Genomic DNA, 23423 nt, shown 5'->3' with positions numbered 1-23423 from the left:
AACTGTGGTGTTGGAGAAGACTCTTGAGAGTCCCTTGGACTGCAAGGAGATCCAACCAATCCATTCTGAAGGAGATCAGCCCTGGGATTTCTTTGGAAGGAATGATGCTAAAGCTGAAACTCCAGTACTTTGGCCACCTCATGCGAAGAGTTGACTCATTGGAAAAGACTTTGATGCTGGGAGGGATTGGGGGCAGGAGAAGAAGGGGACGACAGAGGATGAGATGGCTGGATGGCATCACTGATTCTATGGATGCGAGTCTGAGTGAACTCTGGGATTTGGTGATGGACAGGGAGGCCTGGCGTGCTGTGATTCATGGGGTCGCAAAGAGTCGGACGCGACTGATCGACTGAACTGAACTCAACTGAAGTTTATAGAATGGTTCAGTGGAGAATCCTCCTGCCAATGCAGGAGCTGTAGGCTCAGTCTTTGGGTGGAGAAGATCCCCTATGGCAACACACTCCAGTATTCTTGCCCAGGAAATCCCATAAGCCTGGCAGGCTACAGGCCATGGGGTTGCATATGAGTTGGACACAACTTAGCTACAGAACAACAACAATTTCATACACTCTTGACAGAAATTTGTGTCTTTTAATATATAACTGTTGACATTTTTCCCCTATGATAAGTTTCTGTTTGGTAAACTTCATAGATCTGGATTCAACATTTCATGATTCATAGCATCCAACTAGCAAACTTTATAGGGCACAAACCAAAGCACAGGGGAACACCCTGGGGGTTTGGAGCACCTATCCATGGTAGTTTCTATAAATTAATTGATATCCAATGAACCTTTGTAGTTTCTGTATTTTGTGACAATAGTATAAGCACGTCTAAGCCTGGTTCCAGCAATTTTTGTCTTCCGCATGTGGAATATTTAGTCTAAATTTGTAGTAAATGTATCTTCTATGTTTATATGGAAAGATTTTCTTTTTCTATATGCTTTCCTATTCAATTCTCCTGTCTAACCATGTAGAAACTGCTGTTTAAAGAAATCGTGTCACAAGGCAAGTTTAATGAAATTATAAATACAAAAAGAACATAAATATGACTAAATAAATCAGACATGACTGAGCGACTGAACTGAAATAAATCTATACCTCGTTATTTTTCCAGGAGTACATATTTATTTAGCTCTTCATTGCATCATCTAACTGAAAAGAAAATTATAACATATAAATCATATTTTTGCCTTTGTCTTTGTCTTGATATAACTGAATGAGACACTTTAAACCATCATGAGAGTCTGGGCTTCTAAATTTGATAAGGAAAGGGATCCACTTAATAGAGATGTTTTCCTTCATGTACGAATGTGAGCAGAACCTAGAAAGTTGCTATAATTTTCAATTCACATACTCTCTCCAGTGCACACACTGTTATTAAAATATGGCTTAAATATAAGCAAAGAAAGTGGAAAGTGCTGTGTATTTTTATAGTCACAACAATGTTTCGGGGTTGGGAGTAATTAATTGTTTGTCTTTACAAAACAGCAGGAGTTCACTTAGACAAATAACCAGCATTTACAAGTACTTGTTAAAAAAAAAAAAAAAAGTAAGATAAACTTACCAGCAACTACTCATCTGAGAACAAAGACTACAATAGTAGCTGTAAACAGTCTTTATGTTCAGACATGCTGTCACTAAAACGTTTATTTCTCTACACACAAAAGTAAAGCAGCTTTTGGTTAAAAGTTAACTTCTGTGAAAACTGGCACAAAAAGTACTTTACGATAGCAAAGGTGCTTTACTATATTTCTCAATATGCAATATTAAAAGTTCAAAAATATTATTTCTCTGACTAATATATCACTACAATATAATATACTATAAATATCTACATTTGAGTAAATCTTTCTGCACACAGAAGCATTTCTATGTTTCTGTATTAAATTGGCAAATAGATCACTAATATGTTAGTATTTGGTTTTACAACCTCTCAACCAATACATTTCAGTATAATTTAAATATATTTATACAATATGCCAGGACTTAAATAGAACATCAGTTGAGAAGTAATTTAGAAAACTTATTCATATTCTGGCCTGTTCCAATTTAAAAATGTAAATATACTTTCAGGAGCCACTCAAATCAGCTCACATTTATCCACTGGCAATGCCATCAAAAGAAAATATTTGGATTTAACTTAGTTTCCATTTTTTTCAAGGTAATGTTCATTTACAATTTCACGTTCTTGATAATAACCCAAATATATGTCATTCTTCAGTGATATCTTAAGCAATTAGAGATGTACTTTAACTTTTTGATCTAACAATGTAAAATGATATTTCTCTGGTATTTCAGTTCCTAAGAAGAATTTTCTGTTCCTGAAAATTTGTACCTAAAGTTTTATTCTAAGGCATACATAAAGTGTCATGTGGACTAAATACTAGAAACTACCATGGAAAGTGGTCCAAGTAGCAGTTATATGATAAAAAATTTTCACTGTAGATTATTGGTAGAAAAGATTCTGGGAATCTTATCCATGCTTAGTTGATGAAAAATATTTTATCCAGGCAAATGGAGAATGGCTCTTTTAAATTTTACAAAATGTGACAAGGTTGGCTCCTATCATTGGAAGAATCTAGAAACAGGACAGGTCCTGTTGAAGGGGATTACTGTGAAATCTTCCATTCTGGAACCCTGAAGAAACCACAGGAATTCACAGTTAGTTCCTCCACAGTGTCCTCCTTGGCCCTGATTATGTGATGGGATTTTAAACTACTGAAATAATAGCTTAAGGAACTTGTGACCCAGCCTTGGCAATAACAACTTAAAGCTAAATCCCATGTTCTGTAGCACACAAGGAGTCAGCTGCCTTGTAGTTAAACTGCAAGCATATTACTATGTTCCCAGGATCTAAAAGCTCCTACATATAGAAAGTTTATATTTTCTATAATCAAAATATTTCTTAGCTATACATGCTGGGAAAATATGAGGACCTCACTGTCCAAATATGTATACCAGTTCAAGAGTTCAGTCACTCAGTCATGTCCAACTCTTTGTGACTCCATGGACTGCAGCACACCAGGCTTCTCTGTCCATCACCACCTCCCAGAGCTTACTCAAACTCATGTTCATCAAGTCGGTGATGCCATCCCCCTTCTCATTCTCTGTCGTCCCCTTCTCCCCCAACCTTCAGCCTCTCCCAGCATCAGGGTCTTTCCCAATGAATCAATTCTTCGCATCAGGTGGCCAAAATATTGGAGCTTCACCTTTAGCAAAAGTCCTTCCAATGAATATTAAATATAGCTAAACTCATGATTCAACAACCAGAACACCCTGATTCATCTGTTTCTGCTAAACTCTTACACTTTTGCTGAGGGACAGGTGACTGAAAACTGTAGACAGTGTCTGGCAAGATCACTCCAATAGGAAATTTTCAAAGATCCAATCTCTCCTGAGCTTCAAATGTTACTACGCTTGACAATCTTTTTTGACCCCTAAAACTACTACTTAAATTGAAGAAAGTACAGAAAACCGATAGACCATTCAGGTATGACCTAAATCAAATCCCTTACGAGTATACAGTGGAAGTGACAAATAGATTCAAGGGATTAGATTTGATAGCCAGAGTGCCTGAACTCTATGGATGGAGGGTTCATGACATTGTACATGAGGTAGGGATCAAGACCACCCCCAAAAAAAGAAATGCAAAAAAGCAAAATGGTTGTCTGAGGAGGCCTTACAAATAGCTCTGAAAAGAAGAGAACCAAAAGGTAAAAGAGAGAAGGAAAGATATACCCATTTGAATGCAGAGTTCCCAAGAATAGCAAGGGGAGATAAGAAGGCCTTCTTCAGTGAGCAATGCAAGAAATAGAGGAAAAAATAGAATGGGAAAGACTAGAGATCTCTTCAAGAATATTAGAGATACAAAGGGAATATTTCATACAAAGATGGGCTTGATAAAGGACAGAAATAGTATGGACCTAATAGAAGCAGAAGATATTAAGAAGATGTGGTAAGAATACACAGAAGAACAATGCAAAAAAGATCTTCGTGACCCAGATAATCACGATGGTATGATCACTCACCTAGAGCCAGACATCCTGGAATGTGAAGTCAGATGGGCCTTAGAAAGCATCACTACGAACAAAGCTAGTGGAGGTGATGGAATTCCAGTTGAGCTATTTCAAATCTTAAAAGATGATGCTGTGAAAGTGCTGCACTCAATATGCCAGCAAATTTGGAAAACTCAGCAGTGGCCACAGGGCTGGAAAAGATTAGTTTTCATTCCAATCCCAAAGAAAGGCAATGCCAAAGAATGCTCAAACTACTGCACAATTGCATTCATCTCACACACTAGTAAAATAATGCTCAAAATTCTCCAAGCCAGGCTTCAACAGTACATGAACTATGAATTTCCATATGTTCAAGCTAGATTTAGAAAAGGCAGAGGAACCAGAGGTCAAATTGCCAACATCCACTGGATCATCAAAAAAGCAAGAGAGTTCCAGGAAAACATTTACTTTTGCTTTATTGACTATGCCAAAGCCTTTGACTGTGGATCACAACAAACTATGGAAAATTCTTCAAGAGATGGGATTACCAGACCACCTGATCTGCCTCTTCAGAAATCTGTATGCAGATCAGGAAGCAATCATTAGAACTAGACATGGAATAACAGACTGATTCCAAATAGGAAAAGGAGTATGTCAAGGCTATATATTTTCATTCTGCTTATTTACCTTATATGCAGAGAACATCATGTGAAACGCTGGGCTGGATGAAGCACAAGCTGGAATCAAGATTGCCAGGAGAAATATCAATAACTTCAAATATGCAGATGACACCACCCTTATGGCAGAAAGTAAAGATGAATATAAGAGCCTCTTGATGAAAGTGAAAGAGAAGAGTGAAAAAGTTGGCTTAAAACTCAACAGTCAGAAAACTAAGATTATGGCATCTTGTTCCATTATTTCATTGCAAACAGATGGGGAAACAGTGGAAACAGTGACAGACTTTATTTTTGGGGGCTCCAAAATCACTCCAGATGGTGATTACAGCCATGAAATTAAAAGACACTTATTCTTTGGAAGGAAAGTTATGACCAACCTAGACAGCATACTAAAAAGCAGAGACATTACTTTGCCGACAATGGCCCATCTAATCAAGGCTATGGTTTTTTCAGTAGTCATGTATGGATGTGAGATTTGGACTATAAAGAAAGCTGAGCACCAAAGAATTGATGCTTTTGAACTGTGATGTTGGAGAAGACTCTTGAGAGTCCCTTGGACTGCAAGGAGATCCAACCATTCCATCCTAAAGAAAATTAGCCCTGAATATTCATTGGAAGGACTGCAGCTTGAAGCTCCAATACTTTGGCCACCTGATGCGAAGAACTGACTCATTTGAAAAGACCCTGATGCTGGGATAGATTGGAGCTGGGAGAAGAAGTGGATCGAGAGAGGATGAGATGGTTGGATAGCATCACCGACTCAATGGACATGAGTTTGAGTATACTCCAGGAGTTGGTGATGGACAGTGAGTCCTGGCATGCTGCAGTCCATGGGGTTGCAAAGAGTCAGACATGACTAAGTGACTGGACTGAACTGAACTGAACTAACACTGCTATGTCCTATCCACCCTTGTTTTGGCTCTTCACAGCTCCTGGGTCATTTACCTGTAGGCACTGTAGTCTTCCCTCTCTAGCAGAAGCTTTTCAAATGAGAGCAAGGCCACAAGGGATGTAATCACCCTCTCGACTGTGCTGATTCCACAGCCATTGGCAATGTACTACACATCTGTAGAATTACAGTTCTTCAAATGTTAGAAGAACTGTACCCAACCTCCCTGGCAAAAACATCTTGCCACACATAGAATTCCAAACCTAAAAGCCACATGGTCGAAATTCACTCAAAGCTTCTCCATGCACCTAATGTGCTTTCTGAAAATCCACTCTTACATCTAAACATGTTGTTTATTGTTGTCTAGTTGCTCAGTCATATTTGACTCTTTTATGACCCCATGAACTGTAGCCCACCAGACTCCTCTGTCTATGGGATTTCTCAGTCAAGAATACTGGAGTGGGTTGTCATTTCCTTCTCCAAGGGATCCTCCCAACCCAGGGACTGGACCAGCGTCTCCTGCATCTCCTGCATTTCAGGCAGATTCTTTACCACTGAGCTACCTGGGAAGTCCAAATATGTCAAGAAAATATATTAAATATTGGGGTCTCTGAGGGCCCTCAAAGCTAGCATACTTCTTTTCTGCCTAAATTCTACTAAAAAAAATTTAGGAATTAAAACTGACATATGGAAGTCAAACTGCCATTTTTATTACTGATACAGGCTAAACCAAATAGATAAGTTTCTTGGCAAGGCAGATTTATCCATCTAGAGATGACACTAAACTTGGGTAGACCTCCACTTGGTAGGACTTGTCCACAGGTGACCAGTGACATGGATTTGGCAAGAACTTCTTTTCTATGTACACATACTGGGTTCTAAGAAAGGAAAAATAAAAGGCTTTGGCTAAATAAGCCCAGTGTGATTTTCCAGATTCATCAGTTAAATGGGTTGCCTCATTTCCCCAGGTAGCTGTCATTATTTTTATTATTGTCATTATTATTATCTTTCTCATGACCATATTTAACACTCGTGCAAAAAGGAAAAGTGATTAAAAAAATAGCTTCCCATGTAATTTCTAATAGAGTAAAATTGTGTGAGTTTCTTATGAGAACTCCTATATCTTTTAGCCAACAATGATAAATTCTCAACTTTCATGAATGTCTAGCCACATAAAAGGTTTTGGAATTAACTCAAACTCCACATGGTACTGGCCTTTAGCAATCCAGTGATCACACACAGGAGCAGAGGTCACTTGTAGCAGAGTCCTAGGAATGCATTGACTGTGTGACATTCACCAAGTGGAGGAGTCAAGCAACATCCTAATTTGAGCCAGACTCAGTTAACATTTCTCTGATTTTATAGATCTCAATTGTATTGTAAAAACTCTTCCCAATTCCACCTTCCTCCTAATACTATGACAGCACATGGCACTGAAGTTTTCCATGGTTTATTTTTCCTAGTGCTTCATCTCTTTGATATCCCTGGCTATCTCATTCATACATTGTCATAATTTACTATCAGGTAGTGGAAAAACACACACTAGTATTCCTACCTTTCTCATTCTCTACTCTTGACTCCAAATATTCCTCCAGATTGCACCTGAAAAATTCCAAAATCATTCACTGTGAATAAAAGGACTAAAAAGAGAACCTTTACTCAAATATATTGACTATATTGCATATATCATATATCATTCAAATATATTCTGTTTTGAAGAGTAAATATCAGAGAGTTTTCAAGAAATGTGAGATGAGTTAAACTAAATATTTTTGTTCTGTTTTCTTTGAAAATAGATCACAATACTATAAATAATAGATTTCCATTGTGTTAGGCATTTTCAGTCTTAATTTGTGCTAATATCCTTTAGAATATGGTAGTGCTTTTTAGCTCATATTTAATGAAAATTGTAATAACATGAACAACATATTTCTACTAAACAAATCTGTGTGGTCTATTAATCATACCAATTACTAATAAAAACATCAACTCAAGCTCATAATTCTGAGTAAATTATATCCAAGTTAAAATCAAGCTAAGGATGAATTAGAACCCTCATTTTCCAAGGTGTGTTTTAAATAACAGGTGATTACATCTAGCTGTCTGCTTCCTGGCTGGAAGTTTTCAGGGCTGTCTAGATTTACATAACAGTTCCCTTTGCTCATTATTCCCTCCTGGCTAATTGCTTCCTTTCCTTCATTTGTACTAATTAGGCTACATTTTGTTTGGCACATTAGCTTGAATTGTGTCACCAAGGTAAAGCAGCTTTAATAAAGCCTTATATGCAACATTGCTACTAAAATTGCTATTGATTACAAATATATCCTCAAAAATGAAATTAAATGAAAATAATTAAATTATGTAGAAAGACATATTTCAATTTTTTATAAATGAATTCTATTTTGATATCTTTCTTTTACCTCTTTAAAATATTTTCTAGGAATTTTGTGATGAAATAGGCAATCTACATTTATCAGATGTGTAAAACTTCTTGTGCTTTTAAAAACAATCAAATTGATTTGTTCACTCTTCCTTATATTTATTAGGTACTGTTGGTTCCAAAGTCATCAAAAATTATAATAGAATTGGATAAGATTGCTGCCATGTTGGCTGCCAGATTGCTTCAAAAATTATAAAAAACTACTGTCCCAGTAAGTTCACCTATTGCACAATTTTGCAAGCTGATCTCATGCTGAAGGATTTGTGCCAATATATGGAGGCTGTACTGGATAAGCAAAGAGGGAGTTTTGCCTCTAGCAAAGAAGTTGAAACTTACTAACTGTGCTACATCTGCCTGAAAGTCATTTTAGTAATTCTAGAGGGTAAGGGGAGATTCCAATTCCATTATCTGTTGCTAGCAAGATGCCAACTGTGTCCTGAGAGACTGCCATCAAACTATTCTCCGGAAGTGGCCATTCAGTAAGAACAGATAGTAACAACAGAACCAAGAGTATATGGGCAACTTCCAGGTTTCAGATAAAAAGAATCACGAGTTTAGCATTAAAAAAAACTTAAGGAAACATTCTACAAGGGAGGTAAAGTGTACTAAATAGATCTATGAACAAAGAAAAGACCATAAAACATGGACCAGTTATGGATTTATTGTTATCTCCTAACAGGTAAGCTTTCAGGGTTAAGGAGCTTCTATGAGAAAAACTCAATGACAAGTTTTAAAATTGGAAGCATGTGAAATGACTTTGTGGATTTAAAAAAAAAAAAAGGATTAAATTAAGAAAATCACAGCAACTACTACAGTGGAAGAATTATTTAAAAAGTGAACAGTTTAATAATATTGATGAGTAGTGCTTTATTAAATGAAAACATGTTAATCCATAACTCATTTTTAAATGAAAAACAAGCAAGCACATTGTAAAGAAGTTACAAAAAGGAAGAAATCCAAGAAAATGTGCTTAAAAATGGCAAGATATACAGAATTTAGATATCTAAGAATCTGGTTTCTACCAATTTATAAAGTCATTTCAGATTACATGATAAAATTGAAGATTTCACACTTTAAATGTCACCAATCTTAAGAGAAGTGGGTGATTCTTTTATGTTTGTTTAAAATTATTAATATAGAAAGTTAACATGTATCAGTGATTGAAATAAATCACAAATGTAGGACTTTTACACACTATCATGACAATTTAATAGAAAGATGTCCTGGTAGCTTCAGTCTCACAAGCAGATACATCAGATAACTCAAGAAACTTGAAAGCTAATAGGTCATGCCTCACTGTTGCTCTCTGGATACCATGTCAAATGGCATGGATTCTGTAATTTTCTATTCTTTCTCTCAAAATATATGTAGGCATTTAACAAATCTTGACTCTTAGACTGTCTTATAACACCATTTATGCAGCCTGCAATAAAGTCAGTTATATTATTTGTATTTTCCTTTCTTTGTATTTGTCATTTCCTGTTGCAGCACAGTTAGAGAAAAGTCTTGTGGTTAAACTCATCCTTCAGTGGATTGCTGGGCTTCCCGGATAGCTCAGTTGGTAAAGAATCTGCCGGCAATGCAGGAGACCCTGGTTCAATTCCTGGGTTGAGAAGATCTGCTGGAGAAGGGAAAGGCTACCCACTCCAGTATTCTGGCCTGGAGAATTCATATAGTCCATGGAGTCACTAAGAGATGGACACGACTGAACCACTTTCACTTTCAGTGGATTGCTGGTCATGATTTTTCAGCTCTTTCTCACTCAGCTCTTTCCTCCAGCACTCACATACAGACCTCAGAAAGTCTTGTCATTTCTGTTTCCACAATATATCCCAATATATCATCATTCATTTTTCTGCATCTTCACTGCTGTCACCCTTATCTCAATCACTTTCTTCTCCCAGTCTAGCAACTTGTTATTTGACGTTTTGGGCTCTCTGTGATCCATTCTGTGCAAAGCAATGTACTCTAACTTATAATTCAATTCATGCTAAGCCCCAGGTTGAAATTCTTTAACTTTCTAATTCACTTGAAAAAAACTTAAATTCCAAAATTCTTTACAAGGGGCTGTATAGTGCATTCTTCTGACCCTGTCTCATGACAGACTCATTAACTAAGTGCCCATTCACAAAGATTCTGATTTTTTCATAAATATACTATGCTAATTTTAATTTCAGGTCTTGGTACCATTTGCTTGTCCATTCATAACTCTGCTAGTAACTGTACTTGGCTGGCATCCTTCAAGCCCCCAAATTTCATCCCTTCGAGATATCTTCACTGAAAATGTGATTTAAATTATTTACATTCTCCAAAATAAAGACAGATCCTTGCTGTTTTATGCACATCTTCATCTTTATGCAACTAAAGCAGTATTTGAAATTATTTTATTTATATAAATATTTCCCTTTTATTTCTTCCCCAACTATAACATTACCTCAATAAGAAGAGTCTTTGACTTTTTGACTTACTCTTGTCTCCACTGGGATTGGAACAGCACATACTGAGTAAGTTCCTAATAAATAACTGTCGAATGAATGAAAAGAACTATATTTTCACAAAACATCTGTATACTGAGTTATGTAGTGAATGAATCATAATTTCACTATCAGAATTATAATATATTCCAAAGTTCATTTAGTCAACAAATAAAGCATAATATGATTTTTAAAAAATATCCTGGCCAGTGGACCTGTAACCAATTTTAAATTGAATGACAGGAAGTTCTTAGCATCTCAATCACACTTCTTTTACAAAGACAATTTTGGAGAGAAGTATTAAGTATGTTTGTTATGCTGGTTCCTTCCCTCAGAATTCAATAACTGTAGCTAACAACTGTGGCCCAGTTATATGACGGCAACACTGCCATAACTTTGAAAATTGTACCGATCATGGTTCTAAGTTTTTTTTAAAATTCTAGAACCCACCTTTATTAATACTATATTAATTACTTAATATCTAATATCTAATCTTCCTTCCTTCCTTCTTTCCTTCTTTTTCTTCTTCATTTTTTTTTTTATTATGGACTAGCATAGAGATTGAAGTTTCTAAATGACTTTTCTGTCTAGTTAAATTTCATCTCATATGGCCCATTATGTCACCCCAGTATACCAAAATCATTTGGGGATTCTAATTCACTCATCTCTAATCTCTATTATTCCATGTCTCTTTCTCTATCCCCCAAATTGGAGCCAGTATTATCCAAGGTACTGACTGCATTTGTAAGCAGAATTATAGAGGTGAAAGAGCTAAATATTATGATAAATTTCTCTCTAGTTTGAAATCAATACATAATTTCATACATATTTGCAGGAACACATTATGTATGACATGAGAATTATGCAAATAGATATAACACATTAGGTTCCAATTGCATAAAATAAAATATGGCAAACATTTACTGAACTCATTCAGACTCAGTTCTCTCCTTTAGAGATGAAAACCTTTACCCTTGCATCTAATAGCTTTTGATAAAAGCCAACAATCAGCAGCAGCTCCTACAGTCATCCAACTGTTACTCTGGCATCACAGAATGTACATCTATGTAACTGAGCTTCTCTTGGGCTCAAAGCCGCTTTTCTGCTGCACAGAAAATCCAAGGCACATGTTCAGGCAGTTCCCAACTCTAACCTCTGCTTTGAGGGGCTAAGTGCTCGAGATGAAGCTATAAAGTGTAACTTTCTCCTCCACAATGCCATCTTGGGTTCAGCCAAAATGGTCCTTGATCAACGGTCCCAAACTTGTAATTGATGTTTGTGAGGTGCTAATCCTCTTCACAGCCTGCTACCTTGATTCACTCTATGACAGTTCACTCCTCTACTTCATGCAGGAATGAACAAAAGGAAAACTGATAGCAAGGAGAAAGAGAGAAGAGGAGCATAGGATTTTTTTATAAAACAGAAATTGCATATGACAGAAATACAGTTGTAAGCCTGGCTGGCAAGAAGATACCAAAAGATATTTACAGGGCTATGTCACACACATACTTAATATTAAATCTGTGATCATATTTTACCTCCTCTAATAGTCTTCAGTTTCTAAAATGGTGAAGAATAACTAAACTTTATGGCAGGAGTTGGACATGGCAGTGATTGATATATGTCTTTTCTTGGGCACCATTTTTATCATAGTCTCATACTAACAGATTTTGATGTCAAAGGTCTGTAAGAACATCAATTTAAATCCCCAGATTTCATATAGTTTCATCCAACTCTTTGCACTCACCGTTACATATAAAGACTGCTTATTTATTATGTTCTTAGGAAATTAAGGCAATTGAACAAAAGCAGAGATCCAGATTTTTCTGTCTCTTACCATTCAAATCCTCTGCAGTACCCGATGCACTTATTTTAACAATAAGTAACTAAGAGATAAAGATGGGGTCTCAAGTATGTAATGCACAAATAACAGCTTGAAAAGCACTCTATATCGAGAACGGTATGTATAATGAACTGCAGAAGTAGGTTGATGAGGTAGTTTATGAAATCTCGTACATGGGGTGGAGAAGGAGATAGCACCCAACTCCAGTACTCTTACCTGGAAAATCCCTGGGCGGAGGAGCCTGGTGGGCTGCACTCCATGGGGTCGCAAAGAGTCGGACACGACTGAGTGACTTCATTTTCACTTTTCACTTTCATGCATTGGAGAAGGAAATGGCAACCCACTCCAGTGTTCTTGCATGGAGAATCCCAGGGAAGGGGCAGCCTGGTGGGCTGCCGTCTATGGGGTTGCACACAGAGTCGGACACGACTGGAGCGACTTAGCAGCCTCTACGGCAGTACATGGAGAGGGGGGAAACTGCACATCTCTTTCAGCTGTTAGCTAGAATATATCTTAAAATTTGATTAGGACAAGGATTGCTTTTGGAGGCCTAGGCAATTCTTATATAATTCACATCCTTCTTTAATATGCTATCCTTACATGGTCCAACCAGCTCTTTACTATAGCTGCTTTTTATAAATAAATGATCTGTAAGAATTTTGAAAGCATTTTTTAGAGTTTTAAGGATCACTTGTTATGCAAACTGAATATTTTTATTGGAAAATAAATTGAGGCAAATTAAATTTGTACTCTGGAAACATTAATCCATAAAAGAATGAGGTGAGTTCCAAGGAATCATCTGCTTTTGTTTCCATTTTGTGAAATTCCCTCCTTCCACTTCTGCTCTTAGAAGAGAGGAATTTGGCTGGATATGGCAAGCAGAATTTTAACCATATCCCCTCAAATTTCTGTCTCTTGATCTAGGTGCTACTAAAAAGGAACTTGGTTGTAATTGGTGTTACTCAGTGGACTTCAAAATTGAGAGATTATTTTGGGTTGTCTGTGTAAGTACAATACAGTTACGAAAGCCCATAAAAACAGAAGAGGAAAGCAGGAGAAATGATTCAGAAAGACAAAAGTATTTTAAAAAGACAAGTATTTTATTTTTATTAGATATTAAACAATTATGCAAAAGACAATGCTTTCATGAATTAGTGTCCCTCATCTATTACTAATCATATTTATATTATAATTAAAAATACATGTTCCATATCTTCTTTAATATTCCTTATTTCCTAAACAATAGTATCTCCTATTTAACAGCATGTTTTAAGTTTGAATGAATAACTTTAGTTCAGTCTAGTAAAGATTGTGAACTACCAGATTTCCCTTATTTTAGAACACATCAATTTATTATCATATATTTTTCTAGATCTTAATCTTGACAAAAATCTTTAAAAACCTAGATTCATTTTACCTCAGGAGCAAATTTTTTTTTCTTGCCAATGATAGTAAATGGGATTCAGTTTTAAAGCCATTAGTTGCTAGCACCTTAGTTAAGTGCCTTCTTCATTTAATCTTGATAAGTTGAAATATTACAACTTTAGGAAAGTAATAATAAGGATTGTGGATGGAGACAAAGTTATGCATTTCAGATACAGACAGAAGCTGAGATCCAGGTAGGAAGAATACATGAGGTCCCTCAGTTTCACTAAGGATGTATTTGTATAGTTTTTGGCAGAGTCAGCTTTGGGGACCAGGTAGACAAAGCTCAGGCCACAAAAACAAATATGGGAATTCTTACGTTTTAAATTTGTAAACACCAAACCATCTTGAAGGCTCTTTTTTTCGCCTAACAAAAGTAATCTTAAAAATGGCTTTAAACTAAAAACATGTTCAGAATTTTTTCAAAAAAGATCACTGTCTGAAAAAAAAAATCACTGCTTATTAAATTCATCTTAAAGCATTATTATAAGATTTGTACCATGCTGTTTTAAAGGAAGCTTTAGAAATTTAATAAACAGAATGTGAAACAACAAAAACAAATTATCATTTATTGACGGTACTATACTTCTAAGCTGGACAACAAACTGCAGCCTTACTGACAGTTTTGGAATTTAATAATTGCTTAAGAAACAACATAAAAGAAATTCATCATTCATCATTGTCCATCCTTGGAGTTTACAAGAACATAAAATCACTAGCAACTGTTGCTGTCTTGATAGAATGCAGAAAAAAATGCTTATGAATAATTTTTGGTATGGTCAAATTTCAAAGGTCAGAATAATCAATCATTTCAAGTTATTAAATTCAAATTATAACTCTTTTAAAATTGTCTGTAGGTTTAAAAATTGTAGTGCAATATCGATAATTCACACTAAAGCAGATTACTAAAATTAAACATTTTGAATGGGAGAACATAGACTGCATGAATTAAAGGATTTATACCCAATAGCACAACCTTCAAAAGCATCCAGAAATCCTGGAAAAACTGGCACCTATTAAAAACAATACAGCTACAGAGTATTGGAATACATTTTTGTAATACCAAAACACTTAGAAGAGTTAAAAAGAATTTTAACTATTCTCAAGATAACTCAGACTTATGTTAGGGAATTCAAAGAAATATTTTACTATCTCAAACAGAAAAGGTATCACTTGCTGTCACTAAATCATTTCTGACACTTTGTGGCCCTGTAAACTGTAGCCCCCCAGGCTCCTCTGTCAATGGGATTTCCCAGGCAAACACACTGCAGTGGGTTGCCCCTTCCTTCTCCCAGGGGATATTTCGGACCCAGGTCTCCGCATTGGTAGGCAGAGTTTTTACCACTGTGCCACCTGGGATTCCCACTATAGAAAGTTACTTAACAATAAAGTCTACATAGACAAAATTTCATGTCATCCTACTATTTGCTATTATGGCCAAAAAAATCAGAGCTTATTAATCAAGGCATTTACTTTTTGTATCACCTTGTTTAGATAGAAAGCTAGTAACAGATTTCTATCTATAGACATAAGTAGAGAAAAAATATATATATATACTAAACTATCTACATCCTTTTGTATCATCACATTTTTGTTGTCTCAATGAGTCAACAAGAGTAAAATTTTATCAATTATTATAGTAACAACTTTCACTCAATAGTTAGATGCATATAATGCAACTTTTCTTCCAGTTCATTTAAAATAATCGTGTCAAATTTGTATACAAACGTGTTCTTTTCAAATCTTACCCAAGGCCACTCATATTTAATTGTGTAAATGATGCAAAAGCTAAACTAAATCATTTGAGGTAACTCACTATTAGGTCACTAGATAATTTAGAATAAATTTCTTTATAGTAAAGCTTATCATATGCATTCTCCCATCTAAAACTACACTACTTTATTTAAACTGTATAAATGTAGTAATATAGTATTATAATCTAGATCAAAATTAATAATCAGAGTAGTCTATAGTTTTTGGTTAATTTAGTATAGATAATGTCATTTTCAGAGAAGGCAATGGCAACCCACTCCATTACTCTTGCCTGGAGAATCGCATGGATAGAAGAGCCTGGTAGGCTACAGTTCATGGGGTTGCTAAGAGTTGGACACGACTGAGCGACTTCACTTTCAATTTTCACTTTCATGCATTGGAGAAGGAAATGGCAACCCACTCCAGTATTCTTGCCTGCAGAATCCCGGGGACAGAGGAGCCTGGTGGGCTGCCATGTATGGGGTCGCACAGAGTGGGACACGACTGACGCGACTTAGCGGCAGCAGCAGCAATGTCATTTTAATGGCTTTTAATAGCAGTCATCCACCTCCAACAACAACATATTTGTGTATGTATGAATGTGCATATGTGTGTGTATATATATGCATCGTAGTTTAGAAAGCACAACTCAAATGAGAAAGAGAGTTATAGTAAAAATTCTTATTAAAATTAAAATAACATGAACACAGATGTGGCATATGAATATCTATTGAGGAGAAGAAGAGGAAATTTTTTGTCTCCTTGAGTTTTTAAATGTTTTTAGAGTACTCATATGAAATATAAAATTAAACAATTCACAAAGGTGCCTGAAAACTGAAATACATTTTTTTCTTTACTTGAAATTATAAACTAAAATTTCAGTGTATAATTTATTCCTGTGTTTTTATTTCATAAGCTGCTTAAGGAAATAAAAGAAACAGTACTTTTACAAAACTGATAATATTCTGTCTCAGTTAAAAAAAAAAAAAGAGTGCCCAATGAGTTGAGTTTCTTTATCCCAAGCCTGTTTCCCAGTTTCCCCACTGCTGATCCACCTTATTTTGCACCAGTTATTGTATTTCTATATTTTTATGATTTGTTTTCCTTTGTGCAGAAGCTGTTTGGTCAGCACTGTTGTCAACAGCATTCTCTGAGATACAGAAAGAATCAAACTGTGTAATTTTTTTTTAAAAAGTTGGTTAGAAAAGAGAAAAAGGAAGAAAAATGTATCTACTTACTTTCTTCAAAAGCTCTCTCATAAATTTCAATTCTATACTGTTTCATTACACCTGGAAATGTGAGGGCCACGGTTTTGTTGTTTAGTTGCTCAGTTCCGATTCTTATACCCCCCTGGACTGTAGCCCACAAGGTTCCCCTGTCCATACGATTTCCCAGGAAAGAACTGGAGTGGGTTGCCATTTTCATCTCCAGGGGATTTTCCTGACCCAGGGATCAAACCAGAGTCTCCTGCATTGCAGGTGGTCTCTTTACCTCTGAGCCACCTGAGAAGCCCAGGGCCACAGTTTAACTTCATTCCATAAGGATATATATATATATATATATATATATATATATATATATAATGTTTGTAAAAATTCCAATAGTCATAAAAAAAACTACCTAGGAACAAAAGTTGATTATATTTTTAAATTAAATATGTATTAATTGCAAAGAAAGTACATTATTGCTTCCAATTACTGTTAATTAAAAATGAAAATGTGAGCACAAACAAATCACTTATATGTACAAATCTATTTGTATTAGTTAACAAAAATTACCAAAGAGCAAAATAAATAATTACAGCCACAGTACTTCTTAAAAATTTTGAGTAATTTCTAACATACTCAGTTTTTTGAGCTATAATTCAAAAAGCTCTAAGCAGGTGTGGTGCTGGATAGGGAAAAGTGTGATACAGAATGAAGTGAATAAAGAAGAACTTATAAATAGAAAAATACATTCTTCTGATCAACATAGAAATGCAAACTGAACAAATTAACCATAATTTTTTTTGTTCTTGTTGTACTAGGTTGATGCAAAAGAGGTAGTAGGTTTGGACCATGAATTTTAAATCATTATAACTAGGTTCAAACCCATCTTTATTAATCAAAATAGGACCCTTTATAATCAACACTTTTTAATTTTTTTTTGCCAATGAGAAATAAGTTTGTTTATTCCTGTAGCATAAAAACTCATGCTCCAGGATTTGATGAACTTTTGGAAAGCATTTTTTTCTGTTTCCTACTTGGAAGCATTTTCCTTGCAAATAGCAGTGGTAGTCAGTTGGCTAAAGAAAATGAAAGTGAAGTCGTTTAGTCATGTCTGACTCTTTGCGACCCCATGTACTGCAGCCCGCCAGGCTCCTATGTCCATGGGGATTCTCCAGTTAAGAATACTGGAGTGGGGTGCCATTTCCTTCTCCAGGGGATCTTCCCAACTCAGGGATCGAGTCTGGGTCTCCTGCACTGCAAGCAGACTCTTAACTGTCAGAGCCACCATGGAAGCCCCCATTGATAGTGAAAGTCATGTCCAAATCTTTGTGACTGTATAGTCCATGGAATTCTCCAGGCCATAATTCTGGAGTGGGTAGCTGTTTCATTCTCCAGGGGAGCTTCCCAATGCAGTAATCAAATCCAGGTCTCCTGCATTGCTGGCAGATTCTTTACCAGCTGATCCACCAGGGAAGCCCAAGTTGACTAAAGGTCAGGTCAATATTTCAGGTGAGGCAAAACTTAGTAGCCCAATTCATTCAACTTTTGAAGTGTTGGTTGTGCAATGTGCAGTCAGGCATTGTTGCAGAGAATTGTATACTTTCTGTTTACCAATACTGGCTGCAGGCATTGCAATTTTCAGTACACATAGCCACAAAAGTACCAATGTAAATTTAAAATCACCAACAACTTTAGTGTAACAACATTAACAATTTATTCAATAACTATAAGAACTGTGTAAAATCAAGATGTGTAGGTTGTACCCTTTTTTAAGAAAATAATACATTGTCTGTAAGGTGGGAGAAAACTTATATGTCTGAAGTTGGATTATTTTGCCATTAAAGTTATATACTAACATATAGGATAGCACTGAATTTAAAAGTATAGATGCTAGGATTGACTGCATAAATTTATATGATGGTTCAATTTGTTTTGTTATATATACAAGTTAACTAGCCTGTTAGGTTTCTCATTTGAGGATGAGGATAATAATTCATATATACATAACTTATAGCTTTGTTTGAAATTGCATATCATCATTATGCATGGCAGATGGTAAATGTTTAATAGTTGTTAATTTTATTATTAATGTGTCAACTTTTGGAGTCCCTACAAATATCATTAAGAAAGAAATTTTAGAAAAGTGAGTAGAGAGCAGATAAGAAAGCAAGTAAGAGATAAGGAAACATAGAAACAAGAAAATTATTTTTGATTAGATTGACAACATTAAAGACTGTAAAGTCTATAAGCTTTTTGTAATTTGAAAGTTTTCTACTCAGTTTCATGCGTGCTGTAGGCTTTGACCAGGTAATCATGCTTTTGAGAATCTATTTAGAATTAAATATGTCTCCATAAGACATATATTGAAGGATTTTTACTGCAGTCTCTATTGGTGAAAAGAAAAAAAAGACAACATAGAGAGAGAGGGTGGGGTAACAAAACTCAAAAATAACTTGCATGGATGATAATAGAGTAATGATTAGAATAATTATCCTTTATTCATGTGTGTCCCATTGTTGGGCTTGACCATGTGTGACTTGGCTGAGTGTCTTTTGAGTTTGCCCTTTGCTCACATATGAGGACAGTGTAGCTCAGGGACTCAATCTTCAGACTGGGTCACAGAATAAGAACACGCATTGAGTACTAAATGCCAACTGACCTACAGCCTGGAGCAAAACTTCAGTTCTGTTTTCATAGAAAGTGAGTCAGAAATAAGATTTTGTTGTTGTAAGACACAGAGATTTGGTGGTTATTTGCTTTTGTCCTGAAGACTAACAATCCTACAAGGGCATTTTACGAGCCTGTTGAAATAATGAGATATATAGTAACATTTGACAGATATATGTGTTCCCATGTGCGTGTATTTATCATGTGCAATTTATAGAGTACTTTCTAAATTCCCACCTTTCTTTAAAAAATATTTGTATGTATATGTTTTGAATGTGTGTGCTAAGTTGCTTCAGTCATATCCGACTCTCTATATCCCTGTGGACTGTAGCCTACCAAACTCCTCTGTTCAGGGGGATTCTGCAAGCAAGAATACTAGACTGGGCTGTCATGCCCTGCTCCAGGGGATCTTTCCGACCCAGGGATTGAACCCATGTTTCTTATGTCTCCTGCATTGGCAGGCAAGTTCTTTATCACTAGTACCACCTGGGAGTATGAATAATAAGAATTATAGGTTTAAAGAACCAAACAAATTTTGGTTGATATTAAAAAGGAAATAGTGGTTAAGGTTGGTCAGAAGAACTGTATTGAAGATAAGATTATTAATTTTTACATAACATTTATTTATCTGGATAAAACTAACCTTCATTGCTTGTATAATTGTGAACAATAATAAAAATAATAATAACATAGAAAGTGCAATGAAATTTTGGTATAAGATATTTTATACCATTTTATTTCTTTAAAAATTATTGCAAATATTGTTACAAGAAATTTTTAAAAGCTTAGAAATACTAACTTCAATTAAAAAGTGAAATGGCCCCCACTAACAAATTATTTTTCTAAATCTTAGAAAATTTGGACCAACTCTTAAATGACAACTGAGATATGATGCAAACTTTATCAAAATTTGATTTTCAGGTGAATGATCTAGGGAACAGGAATAAAATAAAATAAAGAAAAAAAAGAAAGAAACTGTTCTCATAGAGAAGCAAAATAGTGCGCAGCAAAACTGCAAGAGTGAATCTGAAAGACCAAACAATTTTATTGTCTAAGAGTACACTCTGAGTATACTGACATTTCTCTATCTGAAGGAAATATAAAAGGAAGAGGAAGCACTGACCACAACACAATATTGAGGATTCAGATAGAAGGTTTTCTTCTGTGAACTATAATGGTCTACTGAAAGAGGAGAAAATGAGGGAAGTTGGTCCATCTGGAGGGGCTTCCCAGGTGGCTCAGTAGTAAAGAATCTGACTGCCAATGCAGAAGCAGCAGGAGAAAGAAGTTCAATTCCTGGGTCAGGAAGATCCCCTGGAGTAGGAAATGGCATCTCACTCCATTATCCTTGCTTGGGAAATTCCATGAACAGGTCAGTCTGGTGGGCTGCAGTCAATAGGGTCGCAAAGCATCAGATATGACTGTGTGACTGAGCAATCATGCATGGTCTGTCTGGAATGGAGGATGTAATGGTGGGGTCCCTAGTTGGTAGGGCAGAAAATTAAAACTGGTGAAGTTTACTTTCTGATCTCCTCTACCCACTACACGTTAATTACTTTCTCTGATGGAAGCTTTCGTACTTAACTTATAAACAACAAAGAAACACCTACTGTATTTCCTGAATTCTGATGTAAAAGGAAGAATCCCAGATATATTTGTTATTAAATAGATATAAAACATATTCACAGTATATTCAAGTTCATAAAAGTGTTGCACAAATCTACAAAAACTTTGAGGGAGAATATGACACATGACTTTGGTGTTTAGTCAAACTGTCACCCAAATAAAAGCTCATGAGAGCAACTGATTGAAATATTAAATCATGTAAGATTTTAGGAAATATGTCAGCCTTGAGTCAATCTTAACTTTAATTAAAAAAGGATGTTGACAAAATCCAGCAAAGAAAGCAGGGAATTGTAACAAAAAATATGGAAATGGGGGACCTTATAAAGTTGATTGGTATTGGCACTTAAGACATTTAAGCAAACACTAAATATAGAAGACAAGTGGGTATACAATATAATTTTTCTGATGATACAAATAACAAAATTATGAGCTAAGAGATGCAAAATAGATACAAGCATTCTATCTGTACTTACTAAGCAGCAAAATTGTTATAATAACAATAACAGTCACATATGATAACCAAACTCCCCAAAACCTAACCCTCTGAATGCTTTCATAATCTATTTTTATATTTGGGACACACTAATACTATCAAAATATTACTGGTCATTGCTCACTGGAACTTAAAATTTAAGTAGGCATCCTAACGGTACTTGGCAATCATTTAGGGGAGGTGTATTTGCTGGAGTTTTAAACATAACAATATAAAATATGATATAGAGTTGCATCCAATTTGGGACAAAAATAGCTGTTAAGAATAATTTTAGGACAATGGGGAAATATGAATATGGATTAGGTTTCGGAAAATGACAATGTGTTGGTGTGAAAAAAAGTGATTGTTAACTAAAAAATACCAGGTGATAATATGTAAAGTATGATATCAGTTTTGTAAAATAGATATCTGTTTTTATATAAATACAGAAAAAGATCTTAAAGAATGAAGTTTTAACAGTAGTTTTCTTTGAGTGCTAGAGAAATGTGGTTAATCAATTTATTTTTGTGCTTTCCTATACTTTGTTTCTGTTATAAATAAATGCTTTTGTTACATTATTTTCTGTTCTTTATTTAAAATATTACATCATAAAATAATTTGGAGATATATGCCTAGTCTGCTTTTTCTACTAAATTTTTGTTGTGAATCTTAAATTGTTTTAAAAAAATAAAGTCTATTAAAAAATAACAAACTACTATAATTCATGATTTTATATCTTCACCATAACTGATTTTAAAAATATATGAATAAATTTTATTCAAGTTAGAGATTTTATTTTTTTAGAAACTTACCTTTATTTTATATTTTATTATTATTATTATTTATTTTTTACTTTAATTTTAGATTATTCATTTTTATCCATGAACTCCTAATTACATTCCTCTGACCTGCAGTATTTAATATAGATCATATATTTTTTGCTAGTCATTTTCTGATCACTGTATCACACTACTTTATTAAAAACTAGGTAAATTAAAGTTTAATATATTTAAATTTTTCCTTGGATTATAAATGGTTGGGAAAATCCTCTGGAGAAAAGGAAGGCTACCTACTCTAGTATTCTGGCCTGGAGAATTCCATGGACTACAGTCCATGGGATCACAAACAGTTGGACATGACTGAGCAACTTTCACACACACACATAAACTTCAAAGTATAAAACATCCTCAGAATTTAATTTTCATGGCACTTACCTCGTGGTCCAATGGTTAAGACTTCACCTTCCAGTGCAGGGGGTTCAAGTTTGATCCCTGGCTAGGGAGTTAAGATCCCACATACTTCAGGGCCAAAAAACCAAAACATATAACAGAAGCAACACTGTAACAAGTCTAAACAGACATTTCTCCAAAGAAGACATACAGATGGCTAACAAACACATGAAAAGATGTTCAACATCACTCATTATCAGAGAAATGCAAATCAAAACCACAATGAGGTACCATTTCACATCAGTCAGAATGGCTGTGATCCAAAAGTCTGTAAGCAATAAATGCTGGAGAGGGTGTGGAGAAAAGGGAACCCTCTTACACTGTTGGTAAGAATGCAATCTAGTACAGCCACTATGGAGAACAGTGTGGAGATTCCTTAAAAAACTGGAAATAGAACTGTCTTATGATCCAGCAATCCCACTGCTGGGCATACACACTGAGGAAACCAGAATTGAAAGAGACATGTGTACCCCAATGTTCATCGCAGCACTGTTTATAATAGCCAGGACATGGAAGCAACCTGGATGTCCATAAGCAGATGAATAGATAAGAAAGCTGTGGTACATATACACAATGGAGTATTACTCAGCCATTAAAAAGAATACATTTGAATCAGTTCTAATGAGGTGGATGAAAGTGGAGCTGATTATACAGAGTGAAGTAAGTCAGAAAGAAAAACACCAATACAGTATACTAACACATATATATGGAATTTAGAAAGATG

Source organism: Budorcas taxicolor, chromosome 17, assembly GCF_023091745.1.
Source record: "Budorcas taxicolor isolate Tak-1 chromosome 17, Takin1.1, whole genome shotgun sequence".
Taxonomy (NCBI): domain Eukaryota; kingdom Metazoa; phylum Chordata; class Mammalia; order Artiodactyla; family Bovidae; genus Budorcas; species Budorcas taxicolor.
The sequence above is the reverse complement of the archived record's forward strand: the minus strand, read 5'-3'. Positions refer to the sequence as shown.